General features: G+C 45.7%; 1 protein-coding gene across 1 annotated transcript in view; it reads left to right on the top strand.

Annotated features, from left to right (window-relative positions):
• Positions 1 to 15,718: 15,718 nt before the first annotated feature.
• STUM (stum, mechanosensory transduction mediator homolog) overlaps positions 15,719 to 23,321 on the top strand; it is a 175,357-nt gene continuing 167,754 nt past the window's right edge. The window contains exon 1 of the transcript XR_009867966.1: positions 15,719 to 15,887. The gene's annotated coding sequence lies outside the window, so the exon portion shown is untranslated. The remainder of the gene's footprint in view (positions 15,888 to 23,321) is intronic.

The raw sequence follows: 23,321 nt of genomic DNA, 5'->3' as shown, positions 1-23,321 counted from the left end.
CTGGACCCTGGCAGGAAAACCCGCCATGCCCCATAGGGGAGGCTCAGAGAGCATGCAGCTTCCCCCCACTCCCCCAGAGGACCAAGTCTCTGCTGGCCCCCACACCTCACCTCTTGAACCCACACTCCAGGCACCGGGCTTGCCCAAGCCCCTCTGCACATTTGGAGGGCCTGGGGGCGGGCCCCCAGGGCACACCCACCCAACAGTCCCAGCACATTCAGTGCCAGTGCACCCGGGGCTCCCAGCTCCACCTCAAGCCGGCCTGGGCCTGGGCCTGGGCCTGGGCCTGGGCCTGGGCCTGGGCCTGGGCGGCATTTCGGGGCCAACGCGCAGCTTCTTGACCTCCCCCGTGCAGACACTCACCATTGCCGTGCGTCGGGACAAAGTCAGTCCCAAGACAGGCACAGGCGGGGGCACATCGGGCTGAGGAGCTTCCTCCAGAGGTCACCTACCTGCCACTCAGCCCGGTGCTCCGACTGGCCTTCGCCCGCTGCTCCAGGACCCGCAAACCTGGCCGCCTCCACAGGATCACGCCCCGCCTTCCGTCCACGCACGCAGACACGTCCTGACTGACGTCACAGAGGGCGGGGCCAGGAGACCCGCCCCAGGACTCGGCCCTCAGCCCGAGGCTCCGCCCTCTTCTGCTCACCTACCCCTCCCCCCAGCACCTCTTGACACCTGCTGGGCTCTTTGTGGCCTCAGTTCTCACCACCACTACTCCTATGCTTTCACCAATTACAATTTTTTCATTTATATATGCACATCATCAATCTTTTTTTTAGATTTGCCTTCGTTCTTTTGTGAATGTGAACTATGGAACCCACGATCAGATTCATGGCGTTCTTTCTATTTGGTGTTAGGATTTGTTAATTTTAGTTTTCCTGAGCTGTCTATCTTTTTAGCCATCTGTTATATACTCTTAGCTCCACCTGAAATAAATAAATGTCATTATTAAGCCTTAGGACTGGGTGAATGGAATTGTGAAACTGATTTGAGAAGAGAATAATTTAGAAAATCACAACTGAGTATTGAGAAGCCACAGAAATATTGAAAATGGTGATGTGTCAATGAGGATGAACATTTTAATGAGATTCTAATATTCCCTTTAGTTATTTCTATTAAAATGCAAATATATGTACAATTGACCTCATAGAGCAAAGAGCATTAAGAACACCACAAGCTGATATTTTAGTGGTTCTGGAGTGATTTTAGTCCATTCTAAAGTTGTTAACCTAATGTAATTTCCCCATCTGAGACAATATTTGTCAAATTTTAGTTAAAATAACAGACTCAACCTCTGCTTCAGATGAGATGTTAAAATTAAGCTGCTTTTCTCTGAACAGCACAGCTGGCATTGTTGGGTACTGTCTAAAAAAGAGTTAGGCTCTATGGGCAATTGATAGAGTATTACCCACGGTGCTTATTGGGCATGAACTTCCATTGAAGAGATTCTTTTTTTATTCATAGCGGCGTAATGATTTTCAAGATCCCCAGTAGTTGCTGCTATGTTTTAAACTCCCAGGATGTACCTGAACTTGAAGATTTCCTCACATCATTTCCTTGTGTTCGAACATCAAAGCGTTAACAAAAGTACCTGTTTTACAAGGAGGTAATTTTAAAATATAAACTGAAAACACCTGGGATTGTGTTTCTGAGATTTTATTTAATTATGTATAGTAATTATACGTACCAGAAAAACTATAACATGCAAAACACTTTGCCCTCAAAACGTTTTTACAGTGTTCCTAATGGTTAAGCATTTCTGCTTTCTTTTGACTGCTAGCTTACAATATGATATGATAGGTGAAGAGCAGAGGTAACTCATGTTTATGCATTTACCTTCTACTTTTAGATATTTATTCCACTCTTTTGAAAAAATGTCAATCATGGATAGGATTGATTGCAAGACAGTGAAAGGTAATTTACTACATATATAGATTTTTAAATGTTGCCTTAAATAGGTGTATATGAGCAGTAGTAATTAGTATACATTGATTGAGCAGAAAGTGCCAAAGAATTAAACCTATACAAATTCCATTTACAAAACAAATTCAACTGAGCAACCAAAAAAAAAAAAAAAAAAAAACCTGCAAAAGAAATAAAAGATAAAGTGATCGTGGGTTCCATAGTTCACATTCACAAAAGAACGAAGGCAAATCTAAAAAAAAGATTGATGATGTGCATATATAAATGAAAAAATTGTAATTGGTGAAAGCATAGGAGTAGTGGTGGTGAGAACTGAGGCCACAAAGAGCCCAGCAGGTGTCAAGAGGTGCTGGGGGGAGGGGTAGGTGAGCAGAAGAGGGCGGAGCCTCGGGCTGAGGGCCGAGTCCTGGGGCGGGTCTCCTGGCCCCGCCCTCTGTGACGTCAGTCAGGACGTGTCTGCGTGCGTGGACGGAAGGCGGGGCGTGATCCTGTGGAGGCGGCCAGGTTTGCGGGTCCTGGAGCAGCGGGCGAAGGCCAGTCGGAGCACCGGGCTGAGTGGCAGGTAGGTGACCTCTGGAGGAAGCTCCTCAGCCCGATGTGCCCCCGCCTGTGCCTGTCTTGGGACTGACTTTGTCCCGACGCACGGCAATGGTGAGTGTCTGCACGGGGGAGGTCAAGAAGCTGCGCGTTGGCCCCGAAATGCCGCCCAGGCCCAGGCCCAGGCCCAGGCCCAGGCCGGCTTGAGGTGGAGCTGGGAGCCCCAGGCGCACTGGCACTGAATGCGCTGGGACTGTTGGGTGGGTGTGCCCTGGGGACCCGCCCCCAGGCCCTCCAAATGTGCAGAGGGGCTTGGGCAAGCCTGGTGCCTGGAGTGTGGGTTCAAGAGGTGAGGTGTGGGGGCCAGCAGAGGCTTGGTCCTCGGGGGGAGGGGAGAGGGAACTGCATGCTCTCTGAGCCTCCCCTATGGGGCATGGCGGGTTTTCCTGCCAGGGTCCAGAGAGTGCTTCCTGACAGCCTGTGGAAGCCAGGCAGAGGGGCGAGTGCGAGCTGCATTTGCCAGGCGCCCTGCTGGCCACGTGGATGGGCTGACTGACACGTCCCATGGCTCTTGGTAGGACAGCGGCAGGTGGCGCGGGAGTTGTGTTTGTGGTCCGTCGGGACACTGGCCGAGCCTCTGAGCTGGTTCCCTCTCAGACAGGACAAGCTTCTGGGATTGGAGGCTGAGTGGGCTTGGGTGGGCTTCCGTGGATTCAGAGAATGCACTCTCCATTCCCCCCCGCCTTCCAGTTTCAATTTGTTGCTAAGGGTTGACGCGGTACTCCAGCCTCAGAGCTAAAAGGGCCACTAGGCCAGAGGATGAGAGAAGCAGAATGGCAAAAGGATAACCCTCACCTTTCCACTGAGAATGATTGAAACCACAGGCGTGAGTTCAAGGATGGGACTTGGGGTGTCGTTGTATTCTCTCAGACTTCCCAGAAGGTGGGGCCACGTGCTGACAGGAGTTTCAGCAAAGGAGCCGGATCCTCTCTGTGTGGCAATGATGTACACCGGGCCCTACATTCAAGAGGTTTCCATTGACGTCGCTTCCTTGGATGTGTGTTGGGAGGGAGCTGGTGCATGGAGACTGGAGAATACGTATGATCATTGCCAGATGTGTGTTCAGCTGACATAGGATTCCATGTCTGTTGTTGGAATAGGGACTGTGGTCCCCAGGCCCCGCCTCTTCATAGGCATCTGGGAGTTGTTGCCTGGCCCTGCTTGGAAAATTCTCATTCTGCAGGCTAGGACTTCCCCCTCATCTCCCTCCCCCAGCCCTCCGTTGCACGGCTAGATGCACCTTTTTTGTCTCCTGTGCCAAAAGATCTCCAGTGATGTGGGCTTTGAAACGGGTACCCGGCTGAAGTGAGTGGGCTTCAGGTGTGGGAAACGAATTCCAGTGCGTGTGCTCCCCTGTGATGCGTCCCCGGTGTTGGCGCATCTTTAGGCCAGCGGCAAGCGTGGCTGGGTGACGCTTACTGCCCTGCTGACCAAACCCGCCAGGTTTGTGCACATGAGACACTTGGCAGTATTCCCTGGGGCACACGTCCTTTCTTGGGGCTCTCTGGAGAAGTGGGCCAGCCCAAGACCAGAAAGAGGTGCATGAGAAACCCTAGGGAAATGCAGGTCTGCTGTGTTGCCTGAGAAGATGGCCTTGGTATTTGTTGGGGTGGTTTTCCATCCGTCCTAAGGAAATTGACTTCAGTTTCACGTTGGGGCATTTCGGGAGAGGACAAGCCTCCTGTCATTTGTGCAGCTGATGCCCCTGGAGCTCCTGCAGTAGGGCTGAGGGCACCGACAGAAAGCCAAAGGAAACAGAGCCAAGTCTTCTGTTCTTGTAGGAGCTAGCGTCTACTGGAAGTCCCTGGCAGGCACACACAGAGTTGTCGTGATGCACGGCTTGGCAGGATCCAATGGAGAGTCCGACTTTGTAATTGTGGAATGTTTCCTCAAAGGCTGGAGGGGAGCAGGGAGCTCCTTGCAGTTGAGGAGTAAGGACTGGCTTCCGCCTTTCCCCACTCCTTTGCCTTCCTCTCTTTGTTCTCCCTTTCCCGTTCATGTGGCTCCTCTGCCGTCCCTACTTTGTGTCCACAGAGGCTTCTTCGTCTGGTACCTAGTGTCTTGTAGATGGACAAGACACCACTTGCTTCTGTGGAAATGAACTTGCCATGTTTTGCTGGGATGCCCATGGGGGAAGTTATGTCATTCTGCTGTGGGCGTATTAGGGTCCTGGGGTTCTGGACAAGCTGAGCCTTGACCAGAGCTTTGCCCAGTGGTTTTTGCAGGGGACCTCTTGGATCCAGGCATTGCGGAGGGGGACTTCCTGTTTCTATTTGGGAAGGAAAGAGAGGCAGAGATCCGGTGTAGCACGGTGCCATGAGCTATTTTGTCTGTGCTTTGGGAGAGGGCGTGTGATGTGGCCGTGATGCCTGGAGCCCAAACATTTTAGAGGTGTGGTGAGTGGCACAGCCTTGGAACCATCCTGTGGAATGCTGACTCTGAATGCCTCTGTGAGCTTTGTGAGGTCCGTGGCGGTGGCCTGTGCTGAGTGTAGGAGCGGGAAATGGAGAGGCCACTCAACAGTTCTTGGGCTCAAGGAAGACATTGGGATGTCTGCAAGGAAAAAGCTGTGAAGCTGGGAAGTCCTCTCTCTCTCTGCCCCTCTCACACTCCCCTGCCCCCGCTCTCCTTCTCTCTTTCTGCCTCTGCCTCTGTCTCTGCCTCTCTGTAACTCTGCCTTTCCAATAAAGTGATAAATCTTAACAAAAAAAGGAAAGCTTCTCAAAAAACAACTTGAGTGCTCCCAATTTCCCATGACTTGCAAATCATCCAAGAATCTGTGGGGACACATACATGGCGTGAAAGGAGCGTATGCGCCTGGACATACAAGCAAGGGGAGAGAGAGCATCCCTACTCTACCAAACTCTCGAAAGGGCTTCAACTAGCAATGACGGGCCACGAAGAAACCAGGAGCCAAGAATATCAGAGGGTTGTGCCATGTGAGTGGAGGGGTCCAACGCACCATGGCACTGTTGAAGAAACTGAGGATTGGGATGCTCTCTGGTAACCAAGGCTACATGGCTAGCAAGCAGAAGAGTCAAGGTGTAAATCTATTGCTTGAGCAATAGCATGGCATTTTACTGTACTTGTTCCTTGCTTCAATCATTGGAGAAGAGATTAGTGCTTTTATATGTCTACTACTGTAGTAGGTGAAATTAAACTATCTCCATTTAAAACAATGTACAGAAGGATTTGTTTCTTTTGTTTTCTTTTTTTTCTTTTTTTTTTCTTTTTTGGACAGGCAGAGTGGACAGCGAGAGAGAGAGACAGACAGAAAAGGTCTTCCTTTGCCGTTGGTTCACCCTCCAATGGCCGCTGCGCCGATCCAAAGGCAGGAGCCAGGTGCTTCTCCTGGTCTCCCATGCGGGTGCAGGGCCCAAGCACTTGGGCCATCCCCCACTGCACTCCCGGGCCATAGCAGAGAGCTGGCCTGGAAGAGGGGCAACCGGGACAGAATCCGGCGCCCCGACCGGGACTAGAACCCGGTGTGCCGGCGCCACAAGGTGGAGGATTAGCCTGTTGAGCCACGGCGCCGGCCCAGAAGGATTTTTTTCTGATGTTTCTACCACATGCCTTTAGATCACTGGGAATAAATGAATACCTAGGGTATTTTGTATTTCTTTGTCTTGGGAAGTCTTACAAAATGTGATTGACCTAAATAAAGTTGTTAATTTTTTATTTTAGAGATACTGTTATTGGAAGTTATTTATAGTTTAACTATATAGCCATAATCATTATTCTTGAGTATTGTTCAGTTTAGTCAGCATTTATTGAGAACTTATTTTGGACTGGGCAGTTGTTCACCTAATTGATGAGCTCTGTGTAGTGGAGATGAATCAACTAGCAATTCCAATACAGTGGAAGTACTAGAGTAGAGAGAGGGATCAGATCAAAGCTTTTTTGTGAAGATCTATTGATTTATTTATTTTAAAAGTCAGTGTTATAGAGAGAGAAGTGGGGAGAGAAAGAGATGCTTTCCATCTGCTGGTTTACTCTACAGTTGGCTGCATTGACCAGCACTGGGCCATGCAAAAGCCAGGAGCTTTATCCATGTCTCCTATGTATGTAGCAGGGGCCCAAACACTTGGGTCATCTTCTGTTGCTTTCTCAGGCCTCCAATAGAGAACTGGATTGGAAGTGGAGCAGGTGGGATTCAAACCAGTGCCCATATGGGATGCCTGAGCGGCAGGCAGCAGCTTAACTTGCCGTGCCACAATGCCAGCACCAGGAAGGACATTTTAAGGCATGGATACTTGAGTAGAACTTTTTTTTCTTTTATAAGATTCATTTTATTTGAAAGGCAGAGTTAGAGGAAGAGGGAGACACACACACACATACGCACAGAGAAGAAAGAGTAAGAGATCTGCTGTTTGCTGGTTCACTCCCTAAATGGCCATGGTAGCAGGGGTTGGACCAGGCCAAAGTCACGAGGAGCCTGGAACCCCATCCAGGTCTTCCACATTGGTGTCAGTGGTCCAAGCACTCAGACCATCCTCCACTGCTTTCCCAGGCACATTAGCAGGGATCTGGGTTGAAAGTGGATCAGCAGGACTCAAAATGGTTCTCATATGGAATGCCATGTCACAGATGATGGCTTAACCCACTGTGCCTCAACACCAGCCCTTTGAGTAGAATCTTGAAAGCAGACTAATACTTAACTTGGTAAGGACTTTTTTTGGGGAACGATTTATTTGTTTGAAAGGCAGAGTTACAGAGCAAGAAGAGAGAGAGAGAGAGAGGGAGAGAGAGAGAGATCTTCTATCCACTGGTTTACTCCCCAAACTCCCCAAATGGCTACGATGACCTGGGATGGACCAGTTTGAAGCCAGGAGCTTCTTCTGGTCTCTCAAATGGGTGCAAGTGCCCAAGCACTTGGAGCATCTCCACTGCTTTCCCAGGTGCATTAATAAGGAGCTGGATTGGAAGTGGAGCATCTGGGACTTAAACTGATGCCCATAAGGGATACTGATGCTGCAGGCTGTGGCTTTAACCTGCTGCACTGTAGTGCTGGCCCTGGTAAGGGCATTGTAAGCAAAGGAGAATTCTAGCTTATGCAAATGCACAGGGGCATTTGAGAATATTCCATTTTCAGGGAGCTACAAATAGCTTGACATGCAAGCCGATGGCTCACTGTTAAGAAATGGTAGGAATTCAGAGAGGAGAGAGAAAGGAAATCAATATTGTGAATAGCTTTTATGGCATAATGAAAAAAAAGTACTTTACCCTAAAGGTAATAAGGAATTATTGGTGAATATTAACAGGTGAGTGTTGAGCAATTTATATTTGTAAAGACTGCATGGTAGTATGGGGAATGTAACCAAGAATGGAAATGGAATCAGAAGAAAGAAGATTGACAAGGTTACTGTAGTAAACAGATGAGAAATGATCCATGTCCAAACTGGTATTCTCTCTCTTTCCCTTTTTTTAAACAAGACTTAAGATGAGAGAGAGAGACAGAGACAGACAGAGACAGAGACAGAGAGAGAGAGATTGATCCTCCATCTGCTAGTTCACTTCCCAAATGGTTGCAACAGCTGGGGCTGGGCCAGGCTGAAGCCAGGAGCCAGGAACTCCATTTAGGTTTCTCATAAGTGATAGGGGCATGCGTACTTGGGAGACTGCTTTCACAGGCCCATTAGTAGGAAGCTGGATCCAAAGCAGAGCATTGGGGACTCAGACTGGCACTCTGATCTGGGGTGCTGTTGTCAAAAGCAGCAGCTTAATCTGCTGCACCAAAATGCCTGCCCTCCAAACTGGTATTGACACTAGAAAGAAAATAATAGGATTAGAGATTATAATTAGATGACAGAGATTAACTAGACTTGGTGAGGGACATGGAAAGAATGTCTTAAGGTGTGTTCTGGACAAATGGGGTATAGTGGTGCTGGTCAGAGTCAATGCAGGGTTGAAAAAGTTGGTTTCTTTGGAGGGTAGAAGGTGTTGATGAGTTCAGTTGAAGGCTTTTGTTTGTTTTAAGATTTCTTTCTTTATTTATTTTAAAAGGTAGAAAGAGAGGGAGAGACAGATCTTCCATCTGCTGGTTCATTTCTCAAATGGCTGCAACAGCTGGGGCTGGGGCTGGGCCAGGCCAAAGCCAGGAGCTAGCAACTCCATCCAGGTCTGCCACATGAGTGGTAGGAGCTCAGGTACTTGAGCCATAAGCCACTGCTTTTCCAGGCACATTATCAGGAAGGTGGTTTGGAAGCAGAGTAGCTGGGACTCAAACTGGTTGGTACTCTACTGGGAGATTCTGGCATCACAGGCAGCAGCTTAATCAGCTGTGACACAATGCCAGCCTCCAATTTAAGACATTTTGAGTTAGAGGTGTCTGTATGGGTGCTGTTAGAATGTCTGGAATGTCTGTTAGAATGTCTATTAGTTGAATATCTGGATCTAAGATTGGGAGGCAAATGCAGGCTGAAGATGTAGAAGTTGAATACATTAGCAAATAGCTAGGTGATCCAGGGATAGCATTAGAATGGAAAAGAAAGAAAGACAAGGATGAATCTTGTGATGAACCTGTATGAGTACGAGAACCATGGGAAAAGACCAAAAAGAAAGGTAGATAGAAGAAAGACTAAGAATATATGTTTTCTAATTTTTTTAAAGATTTATTTATTTATTTGAAAGGCAGAGTTACACAGAGAAAAAGAGGCAGAGAGAGAGAGAGAGAGAGAGGTCTTCCATCCGCTTGTTCACTCCCCAAATGGCCACAACGGTGGCAGCTGTGGTGATCTAAAGCCAGGAGCCAGTAACTTCTTCCAGGTCTTCCACACAGATGCAGGGGCCCAAGGTCTTGGGCCATCTTCCACTGCTTTCCCAGACCATAGCAGAGAGCTGGATGCAGAGTGGAGCAGCTGGGACTCTAACCGACGCCCACCTGGGGTGCTGGTACTGCAGGTGGCGGCTTTATCCACTATGCCACAGCTCTGGCCCCAGTCTAGATTTTTTAAAGATTTATTTTACTTACATGTAAGAGAGAGACAGTGATCTTCCACCTGCTAGTTCACTCCTCAAATGGCTGCAGTGGCCAGGGCTGGGCCATGCCAAAGCCAGGAGGCAAGAGCTTCATCCTGGTCCCCCACATGGGTGCAAGGGCCCAAGCACTTGGGCCATTTTCCTCTGCTTTCTCAGGTGCATTAGCAGGGAGCTGGATTGGAAGTGGAGCAGCTGGAATATGAACTGGAGCCCAGATGGGATGCCGGCATTGCAAGCTGCGACTTTGCCTACCACACGAAACACTGGCCCCTAAAAGTTTTCTAGATTTTAAGAATGATGGAGTGATTATTACGTCCATGTAGGGAATCAAGTAAGATAAACATGGAAGGTCCTGACTAATTAGGAGTTTTTTTGGAGATGTTAACTATGGATTTTTAAATATTGTAAACTATGCCTTTTCTTTGTAACTTTGCTGTTTATAATGTGCTGTACTTAAAAATTGGGCACTACTAGGGAGCTTGTCAGAAAGGCAGACTCGCGTGCCCTTATCCATATCTTCTGAATCAGAATCTTCTGTTGAAAGGTGCCCTGGTGGCTCATATGTACTTGAAAGTTTGGGAAGTTCTACGTTAGAACTCATGTCCTCTAGCCAGAAGAAATAAAGTGCAGGTTTGTTTTGTGCAAGAAACATTTTGGTTACTGTGACTTTGTTATTTTTAAATTATTTTAAGTGGTTATAGGTAGACCTATGTATATATAGGCTTTTTTTCTTCTATTTTTAAAATTCTATAGAAATAAAATGTTCTAATACCAAAGGAGGTAAGTTTATATCATTGAAAAAACAAACTGATACTTATTTGATTACTGATTCTTAGCAATTGATACAGGTTAATGTTGTAAATTTGAATTTTTGCTCTAAAAGACTACATATGTACTGACACAATTTGGTGTTTTAATTCTGTGGTATTATTCAGTTCTGAATAAATTTTAAATAACAGGCTAAATACTAGGCTTGACCAAAAGGTTCCAGTGTTTGTGGAATCCTAAGGTCAGTTACTAGCGAAAAACTAGAGCTCACTTAGAAATGTTATTTCTCCTCAAAGTAAAATCTGTGTATCTGTGTACATACTTATGTATACCTTAAGAATAAATGTTAAGTTATGCTGTTTTTAAATTAGGTTTTGTATTTGTAATGACAATATTGACTACTTGAAAATTTTTTTAGAAAAAGGTTTTTAAAATTTATTTGAAAGGCAGAGAGATAGAGAGTGAGTGAGAGAGAGATTAATCTTCCATCTGCTGGTAACCTTCCAAATGGCTGCAATGGCGAGGGCTGGGCCATGCTGAAGCCAGGAGCCAGCAGCTTCTTTCGGATCTCCCATGTGGGTGACAGAGGTCCAAGTGCTTGAGCCATCTTGCACTGCTTTTCCAGGCCATTAGCAGGGAGCTTAATTGGAAGTGGAGCAGCCGGGACATTAACTGGCTAGCTGTATGGGGTGCTGGTGTCACAGATAATGGCTTAACCTGTGCCACACTTCCAGCCCCCAAAACTTTTTCAATGATTTTGTACTTTGAATTGTGATAGCTTGGTGATAAGCATGCAATCCTTGACTTCTCCTGTATTATAAAAGTGGTGAGCTGGATGTTTAGTGTAGCAATTAAGACACTTGAGATGTCTGCATCTTATATTGGAGCCTCATAAAGAGGAGAGCCATTTTAAGCCCTTGTTTTGTAGATGAGGAAGGTCACATTTGCTTTTGACCTTACCAAGTTAGAAATGGGAGGTCTTCAAAGATGAGTTTGTTTTTTTTTTTTCATTTGTCTCTGTATGGTTTTACATTCTATGAGTTAGGGTTTACTAATTATAGTGTACATATAATTTGCCTAAAAATCTTGTTAAAATACAGATTTTGATTTGGTAGGTCTAGGGTAGGGCTTTAGAGCCTACATTTGTAATGAGCTCCCAGGTAATGCCGAGGAGGCTATAGGTCTCAAAATGTGTGTATGAGTTGCAAATGAGGACAGTAACTGATAGTGAAGTTAACTGGGAGTTGTTTTAAATATTATCATTTGAAACACTTTACTTCATGCCAATTGAAGGGCATACATGAAGAAGAAGGATATATGATAAATGTATGTGCTGGGGAGAGGAGAGACTGGTAAATATGCTTTTAAAAATTAATTTTATTCATATGGGAGGCAGACACAGAAGAGCTCCCAAATACCAGTTTACTGCCCAGGTACCTGCAGTGGTTGGGGTTGGACCTGCGGTCAAAACCGGGAGCTGGGAAGCTCAGTCCAGGTCTTCCATGTAGATGGCATGGACCCAACCATCCAAGCCATCACCTGATGTCTCACAGGGTCTGCAGTGGCGGGAAAGCTGGAATTGGGAGCCAGACCTGGGCTACAAAACCCAGGCACTCCTCCCATAGGATGTGGGCCTAGACCAAATGCTTGCCCCAATTCCGTTTTTGTTTTGAATTAACTACAAGGCAAAGAGCGAGCATGCGCATGAACACTACTAGCTCACTCTGTGAATGCTCTCAGTGTCCACAGCCACCCATACTCGAAAGGTGGGAACTTAGTTCTGGTTTTCCAGCTAGTTGTCAGAAACCTACTTTAGCCATCACTGATGCTTCCTAGGGCCTACACTAGTAGGAAGCTGGAAGCAGGAGCCAGAGCTGAGGATTGAACCCAGATACTCTGAGGTAGGAACTGCTGTCTTCATCGCTAGACCAAACAGCCACTCAGTATGTATATTTTAAGTTCTTTTTTCAGAAAAATTATACACACATACACACACACATAATTGTGGTCTTATTAAAGATCATATCTTTTTACCTTTATTTAGGTAGCATTTCTTATGTTACTTTTATTACTCTATAAAATGGCTATGTTCTGTAAGCTTATATTCAATCTAAATGTCTACTGTTCTAGAAAACATAAACTTATTTCCTTATTTTGTGTGGGACAAAGCCTTACATGGACTTAGTATGTGCTTTCAGATCTTTGATTAATATAATTAACTTTTTATAATGAATTGATATGAGTAATAAAGAGTTTGTATAGTGATGTAAAGTTTGGGAGATAAACCCTTAAAGAACTCTACATATCAATGTGCTATATGAAAGGAGAAATAAATATTTTAAATAGCTGGCTAATAAAATTTAATGACACCAGTACAAAGAGTAGATTCTTTGTTTGTCATTCCTAAGTATAGCTTGTAATGAATTCACTTTGAAACATTCATACTGCTTTTCTCACTGTATGTTTTCAAGTAGTAATGCCATTCAGTTTACAGGCAACAGTGTTAACTTCTGACAAGCTTTTTCCCTTCTGTTTTTTAAATAATTAGATTGAATAGGCTTCTTCCTACAACATGAGTTCTGTGAAATAATCTACCCCTCCCCTATAACTGGCTTTTCCATGCAGTACATTTCTAGCTTGGTGCACCACTGAGTTTTTTTAAGATTTATTTATTTGAAAGGCAGAGTTACAGAGAGGCAGAGAGAGAGAGCGAGAGCGAGCGAGCGAGCGAGAGCGCCTCCATCTGCTGGCTCACTCCCCAGATGGCTACAGCAGCTGGAGCTGTGCCGACCTGAAGCCAAGAGCTTCTTCTGGGTCTCCCACATGGGTGCAGGGATCCAGGGACTTGGGCCACCTTCTACTGCTTTCCCAGGTCACAGCAGAGAGCTGGATTGGAAGTGGAGCAGCTGGGACTTGAACTGGCGCCCATATGGGATGCCAGCACTGCAGGAGGCCTTACCTGCTACGTCACAGTGTTGGCCCCACCAATGAGTTTTTAATTGGTTATGACAGTCCCTTGTAAACGATGTATATGTTGGGGACACAGCTGAACTTACTTAACTCTCAGAAGTTGCTTCAGGATAATTTTGTAAAGTTGAGTTTCTCATCTGTAGGACTAGATAAGTATTGACCCAAAACAATGTGTATATTTAAAGATTTTTTAACATTTTATGGCTATTTAAAATATATCAAAAATTTTTTTCAAGATTTATTTATTTTACTTGAAAGAGTTACACAGAGAGAGGAGAGGCAGAGAGAGAGAGAGAGAGAGGTCTTCCATCCGATGGTTCACTCCCCAGATGGCCGCAACGGCCGGATCTGTGCCAATCCGAAGCCAGGAGCCAGGAGCTTCTTCCCAGTCACCCACGTGAGTGCAGGGGCCCAAGGAATTGGGCCATCTTCTGTCCAGAGAACTGGACAGGAAGTGGAGCAGCCGGGTCTCGAACCGGCGCCCATATGGGATACTGGCACTTCAGGCCAGGGCATTAACCCACTGCGCCGCAGCGATGGCCCCTCAAATTTTTAATATATATCAAGCTACTTTTTTATATGCATATTTCTGTGATTCCACATCCTTTTCATCTCCCCATTTTGCCTTCTAATTTTAAAAAATGCTAAGTTTTCTGTTGACATGTCTTCTGGCAGCTTTACTTCTTTCTATTCTTTACTCTCTCCTTACCTTGTTGTAGTCCTCTCAACACTTATTTCTTCCTTCACTGTGCCCCAGTGTATATATAATTTGGAAAGTGGTAGAGATCAACCTCTTTTTGACTACAGGGAGGATTTCCAGGCCAGAGTTTCCCAAGCCTACCAGAGTCAAAGAATAAATTGTAGTTTCTAATTCAAAATGCGTATGAGGATCTCAGGTTCTGATTCTGAAAATTCTGATGCATTAGATGTGGTATAAGTTGAGATAATTACCTCAACTGATCTGAGTCCTGTGATTGAGGAAGTTCAAGAAACACTGTTTAAAACCACACACCAGGGCAGGCATGGCGACCCAGCAGGGTAAGCCACTCAAATTGGAAATCCTTGGACTGAATCCTGCTTCTGCTTTTGATCCAGCTTCCTGCTGACGCTCATGCTGGGAGGCAGCAGATTATGGCTGAAGTACTTGGGTCCCTGCCACCCTAAGTGAGAGATCCTGAGTTCCATGTTCCTCATTTTGACTTCCCTCAGCCCCTGCTGTTGTGGGCATTTGGTAGAGTGAACCAGAGGACAGAAGGTTGATCTGTCTCTTTTTCTACTTTTCAAATAAAAATAAATAAACGACAAAAAACCTTTTAAAACTATATGCCATTGGCTGGTGCCACGGCTCAATAGGCTAATCCTCCACCTGTGGCGCCGGCACCCCGGGTTCTACTCCCAGTTGGGGTGCCGGATTCTGTCCCGGTTGCCCCTCTTCCAGTCCAGCTCTCTGCTGTGGCCCGGGAGTATAGTGGAGGATGGCCCAAGTCCTTGGGCCCTGCACCCGCATGGGAGACCAGGAGGAAGCACCTGGCTCCTGGCTTTGGATCAGTGCGGTGCGATGGCCAGAGCGGCCATTGAGGGTGAGCCAATGGTAAAGGAAGACCTTTCTGTCTGTCTCTCTCTCTTACTGTCCACTCTGCCTGTCAAAAAAAAATAAATAAAACTATATGCCATCTATTATTACTCTGATTCCTTTCATTTGACTTGTAGATAGCATAGTTTTAGAATCCCCTAGCATTATAAACTAAAAGACACACTTGTCTAACCTCTACTTAGTGCATATTTTTATTAAAAGAAAAATCATTTCCGGATTGGTAATCATTTCACTTGAGGCCTTGTCTCATTGTAAGGTTTCATGAGTTCCTCAGGACCCTCAACATTGCTTAGAAAACGTCTTTGTTCAGCTTGCTTCCTTGTTCTCCACAATGGCCATTTAAGCTTTTCAACTGTACATCTTTTCCTCATTCCCCGTTAAAATAGAGAAGATACCTACTCCTCCTCAAAGGCTAATCTCTCTACTTGGCTTTCGGGTTCCATCTCTAAGTCTGCCTCATTTTTTTTTTTTATCATGAAATAAACCTAAAATAAAATGTATTTTTCAGCATATAATTCTGTGGCAGTAAATTCACGTACAATGTTACACACTCATCACCACAGTTCATTGCCAAATTTTTTCATCATCCACAACAGAAACTTTGTACTCGTTTCTTAAGGAACCTTAATGCCAATAACCTATCCCAATCCTTCCAATTTATATTAAATGAATTACTGCTTTCTATGTGTTCTCTGCAATTTAAAGTAAAAAGACTAAAATTTTGCGTTCTACCACCCAAAAAAAAAAAAAAAAAGGTGATGAGAGATAGGTAGTAGAAGGGGGTGGAGCCTCGGGCTGAGGGCCGAGTCCTGGGGCGGGTCTCCTGGCCCCGCCCTCTGTGACGTCAGTCAGGACGTGTCTGTGTGCGTGGACGGAAGGCGGGGCGTGATCCCGTGGAGGCGGCCAGGTTTGCGGGTCCTGGAGCAGCAGGCGAAGGCCAGTCGGAGCACCGGGCTGAGTGGCAGGTAGGTGACCTCTGGAGGAAGCTCCTCAGCCCGATGTGCCCCCGCCTGTGCCTGTCTTGGGACCGACTTTGTCCCGACACACGGCAATGGTGAGTGTCTGCGCGGGGGAGGTCAAGAAGCTGCGCATCGGCCCCGAAATGCCGCCCAGGCCGAGGCCCAGGCCCAGGCCCAGGCCCAGGCCCAGGCCCAGGCCCAGGCCCAGGCCGGCTTGAGGTGGAGCTGGGAGCCCCGGGTGCACTGGCACTGAATGCGCTGGGACTGTTGGGTGGGTGTGCCCTGGGGGCCCGCCCCCAGGCCCTCCAAATGTGCAGAGGGGCTTGGGCAAGCCCGGTGCCTGGAGTGTAGGTTCAAGAGGTGAAGTGTGGGGGCCAGCAGAGGCTTGGTCCTCGGGGGGAGTGGGGGGAAGCTGCATGCTCTCTGAGCCTCCCCTATGGGGCATGGCGGGTTTTCCTGCCAGGGTCCAGAGAGTGCTTCCTGACAGCCTGTGGAAGCCAGGCAGAGGGGCGAGTGCGAGCTGCATTTGCCAGGCGCCCTGCTGGCCACGTGGATGGGCTGACTGACACGTCCCATGGCTCTTGGTAGGACAGCGGCAGGTGGTGCGGGAGTTGTGTTTGTGGTCCGTCGGGACGCTGGCTGAGCCTCTGAGCTGGTTCCCTCTCAGACAGGACAAGCTTCTGGGATTGGAGGCTGAGTGGGCTTGGGTGGGCTTCCGTGGATTCAGGAAACACAGGCACTGCACCCCCCTTGGTTTCAGGGTAGGCCTGGAGGTTGTCTGCGGTGGTCCCTGCCACAGGGCTCAAAGGGCCACCGGGCCAGAGGATGAGAGAAGCAGAAGGGCCACAGAGTCACCCCCACCTCTCCACTGAGAATGGAGAGTCCCTCTAGTGTGAGGTCAAGGTAGGACTAGCGGGTGGCGTTGGACTCTCTGCACCTTCTCAGAGGGCTGGGCCTTGTGTCCGGCAGGAATTTTGGCAGAGGCGCCAGATGCTCTCTGAGTGGCACCACCAACGCCGGGCCCTTCATTCAGGAGGTTTTCAGGGAGGTCGCCAAAGGAAACAGAGCCAAGTCTTCTGTTCTTGTAGGAGCTAGCGTCTACTGGAAGTCCCTGGCAGGCACACACAGAGTTGTCGTGATGCACGGCTTGGCAGGATGCAATGGAGAATCCGACTTTGTGATTGTGGAATGTTTCCTCAAAGGCTGGAGGGGAGCAGGGAGCTCCTTGCAGTTGAGGAGTAAGGACTGGCTTCCGCCTTTCCCCACTCCTTTGCCTTCCTCTCTTTGTTCTCCCTTTCCCGTTCATGTGGCTCCTCTGCCGTCCCTACCTTGTGTCCACAGAGGCTTCTTCGTCTGGTACCTAGTGTCTTGTAGATGGACAAGACACCGCTTGCTTCTGTGGAAATGAACTTGCCATGCTTTGCTGGGATGCCCATGGGGGAAGTTATGTCATTCTGCTGTGGGCGTATTAGGGTCCTGGGAACTGGACAAGCTGAGCCTTGACCAGAGCTTTGCCCAGTGGTTTTTGCAGGGGACCTCTTGGATCCAGGCATTGCGGTGGGGGACTTCCTGTTTCTATTTGGGAAGGAAAGAGAGACAGAGATCCGGTGTAGCACGGTGCCATGAGCTATTTTGTCTGTGCTTTGGGAGAGGGCGTGTGATGTGGCCGTGATGCCTGGAGCCCAAACATTTTAGAGGTGTGGTGAGTGGCACAGCCTTGGAACCATCCTGTGGAATGCTGACTCTGAATGCCTCTATGAGCTTTGTGAGGTCCGTGGCGGTGGCCTGTGCTGAGTGTAGGAGCGGGAAATGGAGAGACCATTCAACAGTTCTTGGGCTCAAGGAAGACATCGGGACGTCCGCAAGGGAAAAGCTGTGAAGCTGGGAAGTCCTCTCTCTCTCTGCCCCTCTCACACTCCCTGCCCCCGCTTTCCTTCTCTCTTTCTGCCTCTATCTCTGTCTCTGCCTCTCTCTTTCCAATAGAGAAATAAATCTTCAGAAAAAAAAGATAGCCTCCCAAAAAACTAGAGTGGTCCTTAATTTCCTATGAGTGGCCAGGTTTTCAGTGATGTCACCTCCTTGGATTTATGTTAGGGAGGAAGCTAGTGCAGGGAGCCTGGAGAACATGTGTGATCGTTTTCAGATATGTTTTCAGGTGACATATGATTCCATGCTTGTTGTTGATATAGGGACTGTGCTCCCCTGGCCCCGCCTCTCCCATTCATACTCCCTGCTAATATGCATGGGAAAGCTCTAGAAGATGGCGAAGTAGTTGGGCCACTGACATCTACCAGGTAGACACTGATGGGATTCCAACCTTCTAGGTTCAGGTTCTCCCAGTGCTTTTCATCGCAGCCATGTAGGGAGTGAACCAGTGTATGCAAGCTCTCTCCCTGTCCGTGTCTTTGGGTAATTCTGCCTTTTAAGTAGTTAAAATAAAATAAAAATTTAAAAATTTCAGACCTTAATGGGAGTTGGAAAAATTGAAGGATAAATGGATTTATGGATAAAAATTAAAAACGTAAATTTGTTTCTCAACATATGCTTCATCAAGTTCAAGATCCTTTTTAAATTGATGATTCCAGCCATCTAGTCCATCCCTGAAGAATTGAGGAGTTTTGGAATTTGACCATGTCAATGCGGTCTTTTTACATTATTAACTGGAGAAAAATGATTATCTTCAAGAGATTTTTTAACATTACAAATCAAAAACTAAGAAGAAGCCAAATCAGGGCTGTAAGATAGATGCGTAAGGATTTTCAACTGAAACTATTGCAAAATTGCCCGGATTTAATGAGAGTAATGAGCAGGAACGCTGTTGTGACAGAGAAGAATTCTCTGGTGAAAATTTTCTGAGCACTTCCTGCTAAAGCTTTGCTTTCTCAGAACAACCTCATAATAAGTAGATGTTACAGTTTTGGGCTCTCCAGAGCAACCAGCAAACTGTCTTTTTGCATCCCCCAGAATTGTTACCATGACTTTTGCTCTTGACCAGGTCACTTCTTTTGACTAGACCACTCCCACCTCATGATAGCCCTTGCTTTGAAGGATTGTGCTTTGTCTCCAGGATTCTAATACCAGAGGATTGTGAAGAATTTTTCGAAGAAATGCTGAGAATCTTGATTCCTATTAAAATGTCCTCTGAAAACTCTGCTCGTGTACTGCAGCTTATATGGCATCAACAGTGTTGCTACTAAGCAGGGAAAAAAATTTGCTCTATTTAAATTTTCAGTCAGAATTGTGCAAGCTGAACCATTTGGAATTGTCTGTGATACTGGCTTTTGTCTCTGCTGTTAATCTCTGGTCCTTTACAGTTTTTCAGGGATGGGTGACATCCCGCTTGTGGACCGTGTAAAGGCCTGCAAAATTTTTTGGTTTAGCCCTGCCAATGCAACCGAAGGTGGGACTTGAAATTCCAGAAGTCTACTGCAGGATGATTTTTAAGTTGATAATTTTGTATGGCCCATGAATGGTGTTATAAATATGCAAATGATCCTTGGCAGAAAAAAGTTTCCCCTCCCCTGAATTAGTGAATGGATACAATTAGCTTTTTGCTTCACAAAAAGGTGGTCTGCTGCTGTAGGCTTTATCTTCTATATCCTCTGGTCCTTCCTGGAATGAAGTATCCTGTTGTAAATGTCTGATGCCTTTGAGATATTGTCTTCACAAACCTTTCAGAAGGCATCAATGGTTTTACCATTCTTCCAGTCAAGTTTTACCATAAATTTGTTATTTTGTTCTTGTTTTAAATCTAGACAAATTCATGTTGCTCTGATAAGGGATCTTTTCAAACTGATGTCTTATCCTTCTTAGTACCTTAAACTACATCTGTTCAAATATATTATGGCATTTTGATATGAATTTATTTTGATGTAAAAAAGTTTGAAGCCTATGCAGTTCTCTTAATACATATCTTCTGTGAATTTTCTGAAGACCCCTTGTAATTGCAGTGTGGCCAGTGTTTGCATACTTCACTTTCAAATATACTACTTATTATTATATTATATTATATTATATATATAAATATATATATTATATCATAATACTACTTATTATTTCCTAGTTATGTCATGAAACTTTATTACATATATGTTAGCATGTTTGGATGTGTTATTTTGTTCACTCCTGAGAGCTATTTATCAGCTTTTGAGGTACTGAGTATTTTGCAGTTACTCAGCTTGACAGGAAATTTGCTCAAAGGGCTGTTCAGTGGACCTCCATCCAAGACTCATTTTAGAAAACAGTTCCCCAGAGCTCATTGCTTTCACTTCACCCATTAGGTGATGAGACCACTGGTTGTGAATATGAAGATAAATTTCTTGGAATACAGTATATTGTACAATTGCCTTTTATCCCAGACTTCACTTTTTTGACATCTCAATCTTACATTTATATTCATGAAGGTTTCATAAAATAATGACAAGAATAATCTATAATTGTAATGCATTTGATATTTTTCTAGACTCATTGACATACCCCATTACAAAACTACGTTGAAAATAAAGTCATAGGCAGATGGATTTCATGCCCTCAGTAGCTAATGTCCAGCTAGAGAAAAGAAATCATACTAGATGTTTTTGAGTACAGAAGAATTTATTCCACAAATTGCTACAGTGGTCCCAACTGAGCTTGAAGAGGAAAGGGGATGGTGTTTTCCATCCTCTGCTGAGGCCTATGATTCACACAGTCACAACTAAGCTTTTGGTAAATCCAGAGCTCCATGTTCCTCCATACTTTGGATTTGGAGATAGGTATTTTGGGTAGGTCACCACAAGTGCACTCTATTTTATATGAGTTGGTGCATATAAACTTTATTTAATAAAAACACTTTCATAGTATCAGCTGGCACAATATTAATTTGGATCCACTAGAATTTGAATTCCTAAAGAAAGATCCCTATCTTTATTCACTGTTGAAATAAATTGTGATAGTCATGTTATATGGCTTCAAAAAGGGTTTATGAAGGAGGGAAAAACTGGGTAACTAAAATACTAGGAGCTTTGTCACTCAGTCTTAGATGACTGATACAGTTTTTATCTGCTTTGAAAAATCTTAGGTAGACGTTGGTAAGGTTGATTGGGCTGGGAAGTGTCTACTTGTATGTACTTAAAAGTATAATATCATACTAAGCCTACTATAGTGTGGTGTGAATTTGTACCTTTTACATTAAATATCTGAATATGTAAGTATAATCATTTTTTAAATTCTAAGTTTCAGAAAATTTATTGATATTTGTGGAAGAAAAATTTTAAAGTGTTTAAAGTATACAGAGAAAAATTCAATAATATAGTAATAGTACAGAGCTAGAGAAATGATGTGATGAACATCCATGTGACCACCACCTAATTAGAAGAGTCCATGGCTGCCCTCTCCCTCTGTCCCTGAGGCTCCAGGGACTGCAGGGCTTGCTGGACCATGGCTATGATCTTCTCCTTGCTTTGTGGCTGTCTCCCATGGCTATGATCTTCTCCTCCTCAGCAGTCCAAGGACTGACCTTCAGTGTGTGGTGGGTTTTCTGTGGTCATTGCTGTCATTGTGTGGTCATTGCTGTCACCATTTGTGCCAACCCAGGAGAGCCCCTTGGCCTGTGACTACCAGGTGCCAGCCCTCTGGCTTCCTGCCCTGGCTTTCGCTGAATCCCGCTTTTTTGGTTCTTGGTGTCCCAAAAGTGCTGGGTGGCTGTGAAGACTCTGTGGACAGGAAGAAGCTGCCCCAGTTCTTTAGATGTAAAGAGGTAAAGGGAACAGCTGTCTGAGGTACTTGACACCCATGACCTATCTGTGACATGGTAGGATCTTACCATGCAGCACCAAATGCAGGACAGCAGGCACCAGTAAGAGGCCAAAGGGTGAAGGAGAGGGCCCCAGGCTTCAGTAGATGCTTTTGCTTCCAGGGTCTGTGTGTGGTTCCTGGACGAGAGGAGCCACATGCTGGGTTTGGGAAGGGTCTGTGTGAGAAAGCTGGGAGGCCCTGCTGTGTCCTTGTTTTACCACCACCTGAGTAATGCCGCTCTACAGGATTTTGGTGCCACAGTTAAAATGTCTTTTAGGCTGCCTGCAAACCATATCAGGAGTGTCTGGCTTTGAGTCCCTGCTGCACTCTTGATTTCAGCTTCCTGCTAATGTGTACCTGGGAGGCAGCAGATGATATCTCAAGTACTTGGGTCTCTGCCACCCATGTGGGAGACCTGGATTGAGCTACAAGGCTTCCAGCTTTAGCCTGGCTCAGTCCTGGCTATAGAGGTATTTGGGAAGTTAAGCAGCATATGGGCACTCTCTTGCTGTCTCTCAAAAAAGAAAAAAAAATGTTAGAATACTCTCTTTGTGCCAGTAGCTTGTCTCTACTGCCTCTTCTATCCCAGCTGTCTCACCCATTCTGACACTGCAGTTCCTACAGCAGGTCCATCTGCACACCTGGTAGTCCCCTCCTTGATTTAAAGCTCTTGCAGGCTATCAAATGAGGCTTAATGCTTGACTCTTTAGCTGTTCCTCACTTCTTTCTGCTACCTTCAGCAACAAATGGCAGTGCACTGACTACTCCTTGAACTAGGCTGGCCCCTTCGCTATGATCCCCCTGTTGTTCCCTCTTCCACCCAACTCTGCCAAGTTAGCATGCTATTTTTGACATTACAGCGCCCTATCAAGGTTCTCAACAGCTGCTCCCAGCAAATATTATACTTTCTATTCACCTATTAAATTGCTTTAATAGTACTGGGCTTTGCATGCTTCAAATACGTGACTTTGGTATCAGTGCTGTACTCTGTGCGTTCTAGGAGGGCCTTGTGTCTTCTCATTTATCCTCATGAACTTGGTGCATTTGCACAGTATCTGGACCATAGTAAACATTTTTTAGAAAGCTTTTATTTAATAAATATAAATTTTATAGGTACAGCTTTTGGAACATAGCTGTTCTTCCCCACATACCTGCCCTCCCACCCCCAGTCCTGTCCCACCTCCTACTCCCTCTCCCATCCCTTTCTTCATTAAGATTCATTTTCAATTATTTTTATATATAGAAGATCAATTCTATACTAAGTAAAGATTTCAACAGTTTGCACCCACACAACACACAAAATATAAAGTACTGTTTGAAGACAAGTTTTACCGTTAATTCTCATAGTACAACTCATTAAGGACAGAGATCCTACATGTGGAGCACGTGTACTGTGACTGTTGTTGTTGATTTAAGATTTGACACTCTTATTTATGACAGCAGTGATCACCTAAAGTGTTTGTCATGAGCTATCAAGACAATGGAAGCCTTTTGGGTCCACAAACTCCATCAGTATTTAGATAGGGCCATAATCAAAGGGAGTTCTCTTCACCCTTCAGAGGAAAGTACATCCTTCTTGGATGGTCCCTTCTTTCCACTGGGATCTCACTCACAGAGATCCTTCGTGTAGATCATTTTTTGACACAGGTAAACACTTATTAATTGGTCAAATATGATCAAACATCCAATCATGTGTTAGGTGTAGTTGTGGGCTGTTCTGGGGAAAACACAATGAGCAAAACTAAATGCTAGTAATA

The sequence above is a fragment of the Lepus europaeus genome, chromosome 14 (assembly GCF_033115175.1).
Source record: "Lepus europaeus isolate LE1 chromosome 14, mLepTim1.pri, whole genome shotgun sequence".
NCBI lineage: Eukaryota > Metazoa > Chordata > Mammalia > Lagomorpha > Leporidae > Lepus > Lepus europaeus.
The sequence above is the reverse complement of the archived record's forward strand: the minus strand, read 5'-3'. Positions and strand labels throughout refer to the sequence as shown.